Genomic DNA, 7,497 nt, shown 5'->3' on the forward strand with positions numbered 1-7,497 from the left:
TTGTCATTCTCTTTGAAATCTCCAATTGAGATGTAACATGTAAAATCCGAGGAACGAAATTATTTTTCTTACAAGAATTGATACTGTCGCTCGCACGCGGAAGAAGAGCTTCGGCGACAGATGTGCGTGTATGCATCTGTATGTATGCGTGCGTGCTGCCTTTATACATGCATCCTTAAAAGATCTCTATGGGAATAAGAGAGGCTCTGTACGCTTTTCTCGCAAAACGGTTCATAAAATATTTTACAGAAACCGACGGCTTCGGAAAACAACAAAGAATTGGTGTAAATAACAGAAAACGTGTTTAGAGAACAAGACGAGAACACCTTCGATTTGAATCAAACTATATTAAATCAGACTGAAACATTAACAGATTATAAAATATTAGTGAATACTGTCTGTACAAAATTTGTATATACTACCTGCAACAAATATTAATTGACATAGGGGCATGTGTTGTTCCAGACAGCACAACTACCTCAAGCATCTTTCTAGCAAAATATATTTTAAAAAGTCTCAAAAGATGTCTTAGTTTTTTAAACGTCTTTTGAGTATCTTTGAGACATCTTTTAATAATGTGTGTTGTTTGGGATATTAAAATAAATTTTAAGTAAAAAAATATTTTTTAATTTTAGTTTAATTTTACTTCTGAAAGATCTTCTTCTTTAAATAAAGTGTCCATGAATGACACAAGTGTCATCAAAGAAGATCAAGGGGTGCTTTCGATTAGAAAATTTTGTTGAGGGCGTTTCTCTTTTAGTGCGAGATTTTAGCCAGAGCTCCAACCGACAGGAAGTATCGATTATTGGTCAGGCATTTCCCTTTTTCGCGTATAATCTATAAATATTGTATAGGTTCTAAAAGTGTCGGTTCATTCTCGCGAAAATATGTGCTCGGAGTATCTCAATGTATTGCGATAGATAGGTAGGTAGAGCTGGCTTTACGACTAATACATTTCCAACACTGAAAAGAAAAAGTAAAGAGATGGAAAATATTATATGCGCGAGATTAAAGCATAAGAATTATTTTTCACGTAAAATTGTGAACAACTCGACATTCCAGCTCATATAAAAGTACATACACGATGAAAATAATAATGCTTCAAGAAATAAAATTTATTTTACCTAGAGAAATTTGTACATGCCTATTAAAGGTAATAATATCGCAATTTATCGAATATAAATATATTAGTGAATATTGTATTTACAATATGCAATATTTAATCTTAATTAGAAATTTACAAAATTCATTTGAGTTTGAAAATTAATTTTGTAATTTTAGCGAGGTTACGGAAACATCAGTTAAATAATATAGTTTGCGTTGTTTCCTGCAATCCCGGATATACGCAGATTTACTTATTTATGAAAATCCGAACTAGGAATACTAGTCATGCGCTAATCCATCTGGAGTGAAGTTTGACGCTTGTACTACCAGCTTAAAGGAGCTGCGCGACTCTGCAATAATGGCTTACAGTGCCACGAGCGCGTTGGACGGTGCGTTCTAAGCAGCGAAAAGGTAGAAAATTATTCGTTTAACTTACCTGTTACCATTATCTATGAAGTTTCTATCTAAAATCCGGCCGTTTTATTAAATATTCATGATGAAAGGGTGATTTCTTAGCGTTTCCAAACGCTAAGCTAGAGAAGAACAATTTTAATAATGTTGATTAATAATAGGATATTATCATCTGTCTATGATATGTAACTTCACGTTTCATCATATCGCACCATCGAATGTATCTATCATATAACGTGATTATGTTTGATTATAACTTATATCCAATTATAATATTCGATTATAGCCTAAAAAGCAGATAATATAAATCGAATAATGTACAATCTGTATTGAATGTTATAGTTTTAAAAAGATTGTAGAAATACTTTTTAAATAATATTCGACGATAATATATTTTCATAATCTGTTGTCATTATACACTACATACGTAAACTTACTCACTTACGGGGAAATTCAAATTACGAGCGCTGCATTAATCCGATTTCAATGAAGTTTGACGCTTGTCGCTCAGTGTGAAGCGAGCAGCGCGTCCTTACGTGAGTGTCATGGCGTACAGTGGTCGAGCGGGTTTTCGCGGCAAGTTCTGCGTAGCGGGAAAGGTAAGAAATTATTCGTTTAACTTACATGTTGCCGTTAACTACGAAACTTCGACGTAAATCCCTGGCCGTCTTATCAAACTTTCACAATGACAGGTTGATTCTGCGGCGCCTTATATGCATTTTCGAGCGCAAAGTTAGAAACGTCCGAAGGCGCCAAGGTAGAGGGCTCTTCTTAGCAATACCTTCTAGTGGTAGCAGCATTCCATCATCGGTGAGTTTACGTTTCGTCGTGCCGTGTGCGATAACCAATGCGATAAATGCGTGTGCTGTAACAGAAATGATTTTTGACAAGTGGTCTGTTTTTTTCAGCTGCATTGCTGAACTGGTGCAATAAGTTAGAGTGAGAAAAGATATACTTGTCTCACTTTAACTTATTGCACCAGTTCAGCAGTGCAACTGAAAAGAACAGACCAATGAAAATATTCAACGGGCATTCAATTCGGACATGTAGACATTTACAATCTATGATTTGACGGATTATATTATTTGACGGATATTGAGATGTTTTTTTCACTAAAAAAGTATAATATTTATTACACGGACAATGTTATATATACCGTGTTTCTTTTCGATAATCTACAAATTTTGGAGATTTCCTGGTAATATAGTGCCTTTCATTAAATTAATAGGTTATGTTTATATTTATTACTTGGATCATACAGATATGTGGTATATAAATTTATGTGATAATAATAATGTCTCTAATTATTATTTAACTAATCTTTTTGTATCTCTTATGTGAATTACTGATTGAAATATATTGAAGATAGCTAATTCAATGAATTATGTTATTAGTGTTAACTGGCGTTGGTAGAATCAAGCTGCAGGGAAACCTATACAGGAGACAGATGTCTGCCTTGTTACTTTAAAGCGGATATACTCTAACCACTAATCCAGGATTAGTTAACCCTAAACAAGCAGCATTGCAACTACACCATTCCTGGAAACAGGGATATAGGAGCATGAAAACAGTACGTTATAACATTGTTCAACATTGATTTTTCACATTTTGATCATAATAACTGCTAACACAAGAAGTGGCAAAGATAATATAACAGATAATATGTTATTATTTTGATGTGTGTGAAATAACCAAGTACATGATACAAATTTATTTAAATTATCATGAAATAGAACAAATATATCTACATGAAAAAAATGTATAATCTTGAGAAAGAATATTCTCTTCTTGTTTTTTTATATTTCTCTTTAAGAATGCATGTTATTGAACGTTATTAATTGACCATTGTAATACCATTGTATTTAACATTATTAAAGCATTATTATATTATTGTATAAAGAAGTAGCTGTTGAACCGTTATTGTAACATTGTGTCGGGTATCACGTTATATTACATTTTGCCCCACTAATGCCAGGTTTACATCTGACATTTATTATGCCTGACAGTAGTATGGGCTCAATGTAAATGCGAACAGAAAAATTTCTATCGTACATTACATTACAATAAGAGAGCGCTAATGAGAAATGTCACGCGATAAATGTCAGGTATAAACTTAGCTTAAGACGGAAGAGGATGCTTCTAAAAGTAAAAAAACGATGTATCATAAGACCCATTAAGTTATACTCTATGCCGTTTCCATTTGAATTCACCAAAATCAATCCGTAATTTAGTTTTCATCAGAAAAAGTGCTCATCAACCGGAATTGGAATAAAAAAAGAACACGGCATTCGACCAAAACAAATCGCACGTCCAATGTCAATTAAAAAAATTCGATATCTCGTCGATTGAATATCTTGCTATGTATTTTGTTCCCGGCGGCACATCGTTGTTCCGCGTTTATTGGGTTTGTTTCACGTCGAGAATGAATCAAATATCTCGAGTGACGAATAAAATGTCAAGCGTGATAAATAGCAATTGTAATCAACAGTATTTTTTTCTCTGATATCTGTTATACATTTCGGTAAATTTGACTTTATTAATACGAAAATTTAAACAAACGTAAAAAATATGTAGATAAAGATACCATAAATTGAAGTATTCTTTCTATTTTTTATATTTTAGAAAAGTGCAGCACATATTATGTAACTTGCGTTCCATTTAAATACTGTTAGAATTGAGTTGCAAATCTCATTGTCGCTGAAACATATAACATAAATTTTTCGAAATCGCATTACTCATATTTGTGGGTTCATTTTTTCAAATGTCAAGTGACTATATAGAAAAGATATAAAAGTATAAACATGTAAATAAACATAAGCTTTAAGGACAAAGGCGACAGTCGGCTTGAACAGAAGACTTGAATAAGTGATTAGGTACACAGTGGTGCACACAACAAAAAGATTCACGCGCAAGATACATGATGAATAAAACTTGAATACGGTCACACTGTATTTTTGCCGGTCGCTCTGTATTCGCCCTTTCACTTGGCGGTTTATCAATTTTTCGGGCCATTTGTCGTGTTGTTCCGGTGCAAATAAAGTGCCGACGGTCCTCGCGCAAAGTCTGCCGGTTTATTTGAGCTTCCATTCGCCGCGTACATTATCATTGTTGTACAAATTTTCTCGATTAACTCGTAATTATCTCTTTCGACCTAGGTCTCTGCCGCTCACTCCGACGTCCCCGCATCGATCGGATTGGATAATTATAACACTGCGGCCGGTGCTGCGGTTCGAAGGACGACGACGACGACGAGGAGCGGTCGAAGTGAGAATTTCAATCTCGCGCTTGCTGACGAATTTCGGATGCCCGAGGTGCCAGCAATTTCCCCGACGGATACAATTTCCAAGTAAGCACTTACATTGAATATCGTTTACGTGGTGCTACGAAGAGACTCCCATAGGGTCATCCCAGAGAAACTGTTAACGAAGCTGTAGAAACTTGCTAGTATTCGTGTTTGCGTTGGTTCGCTCTACATCTCAGAATGTTCATATATAAGGAAATGATTTTATTTAGAAATTATTTTCAAAAGACCTACGCACAATTGCAAAGGAAAAGCAATAATCTCTGTCGTAAAGAAAGTACCGGGAATTTAAATAATATGTAAAGAAACCTTTTCTTGTTTATTAAAGTAAATTGTTCGCGAGATTTAAGTATGCATGTGTTTTTATATGTAGTATACTCAGCAAATCTGTCTCAGTATGTTGTTTCCAACTTGAAAAAATTTCATTTTAAACGCTGACAAGTCTCATTTCTTTACTCTGATTGTTTTTCAAGTTATTTTAAAGTTTGATAGTCGCGTACCTCGAAAGTTTGACAATCGCAGAGAAAAGGAATTTCCTTCGGCTTCGAATTAAAGTAACGTTATACCGCTTCAAGGGGTCTCCGAGGCCACCGAACTGCAAGAAAGTTTCGCATTGTGGAAATCACTTTTTTGTTTGGTCTCTGCGCCATTCAAGTATAATCGTAACTTTTTTTTACTTAAGACGCGAAAAGGCGCGAGAGGGAAACGCTAGAGTATCGCGAGGAATCTGTTTGAGAATATGGAAATGGAATTTCAAACGGTGATCCCCTAAAGATAATAAACGGCGCTCAGGTGTGGCGTAATAGCGATATCTGCCTAATGGTATTTCGGGTGTACGGACCATCTGGTTCGGCGAAACAGAACGCCATGCCCTATCGGCAAGATACGAATTTTCCGGTAGAGTGCGTTCGCATTTAATTATACGCGACGACAGCGATTAATACGCCCGATTGTCACGCGATGGTCTCTGGGGCATAGTTTCAGAGAATGCAGGGAAATTAAAAAAGCGCCCTGTGACGTCCTTGCAGCGGATTTATCGTCGGGCGATACCGCGTGCTCCTACGTATTCTTCGTATAAGTCGCTCATCAACCCTCGCGTTATTACTTGCCCCATGTGAATATTACGGTCGCGATATTTCCTATCGTATGAAGGAAAAAAAAATATTTGCGCCCGAATAATTTGAGAGTATAAGTAGTCGAGTAAATTACATTTAGATAGAGCAAGTTTACCACAAAAATAGAACAGGGAAATATCTTATTTTTATATATATGCATTTTTTTTTTGGAGACTCAGATTTGCTTGCTGCAGACTAATTTGTTGTGTTAGACGCCACTATACGTAGAACTGTAGATTATGTGACAGAGAATATATATAAAGATTATATAATATCGAAATTATATCATATGCTAATTTTGACAACTCTTTTATGTGAGTCATATTGACACAGCATATGCTTCATATTTTTGTATCGAGCATTACTACAATTCTATTAGAATTGTAAGGATAAAGTATATATTTACCGGATTATAGGAGATATGTAACGATAATTCAATCGCAAATATATCGCGTTTGAATACATTTTCTGTTGTATAGCATATGCATGGAGAAAGTTTAGAAAGAATTAAATAGTACGGCACAAATTATTGATTTGCTGCGTTGGCAAGTACCGACAGGATTACACGGGATGCATGTACCTCCTAAAAAATTATTCCATTTGAATATCCTCGTCATAAGGGGGATGATCGCTCTATCGCGATGCGCACGTAATAGTATTCCGCATTCGAGAGCCGCTCGATGCGGATTCCGCGGACGTCGACGACGTCGCTCACGACGACCGCATTTTCCCCGGTAAATGATCGAGATTGAATTACGTCACGGTAGCAATCACGAGTAGCCGCCGCGAGCGATCCCGGGAAGCTCCTAATGAACGCGAAATAATTAAAATCCTTTGGAGACGTCCGTCATGGTAGTCTGTGGGCATTACGATAGATTAGTTTCACATTTTTATAATATCTCTTATCTGCGGCCTATTGAGTAAGGATTTAATTAGTCCTTAACACCAACGACATCAACGTGTTTGTTATAACTACGGCGAATGCTAACGTTGCGGTGCTTTGCATATGTTACGTATTACGTCGCATTCTTTTTCCTTTTCTTTCTGCTTTAGCTAAATGTAGAATTAAGCAAATGAGATGTTATGTTGTGTAATAGATAGATTGTCGCGTTAGTGCAATAGATAGATTACGTTAGTGCGTGATGATTCTGTTATTTTCCATATCTTCAATATTATCGTAAGATAAAATAACGCTGACTTCGTAGTATGAGTCAGCGGTATCAAAACGCGTTGGGATTCTTCCATGTAAGCTAAACCAAACGCTGCTCAGAATGAACGGCACCGTCAATATTTGTATTTAAAGCTGAACATTGACTTACTCCGAATCGACTCTACGTCATATAATTATTATAATCAAATTTACAATTAGGCGTTTGTGTTTGGGATTGAATTAAATATATGGTGAACAAAACGAATCATTGTGAGAGACGTTATTTCTCTCGCAAACTGCTAGGTACTGTAAAGTATATTGCTTTTGTACAGCTATTGTTAGTTTGAGTGCAAAGTATTTGCCAAATACATCAGTTTTCCTTCGTGACACATATATCGAATCATTTATCACGATTT

The sequence above is a fragment of the Odontomachus brunneus genome, unplaced genomic scaffold (genome assembly GCF_010583005.1).
Source record: "Odontomachus brunneus isolate Ranch 3 - 2012 unplaced genomic scaffold, Obru_v1 Obru_scaffold_073, whole genome shotgun sequence".
Lineage (NCBI taxonomy): Eukaryota > Metazoa > Arthropoda > Insecta > Hymenoptera > Formicidae > Odontomachus > Odontomachus brunneus.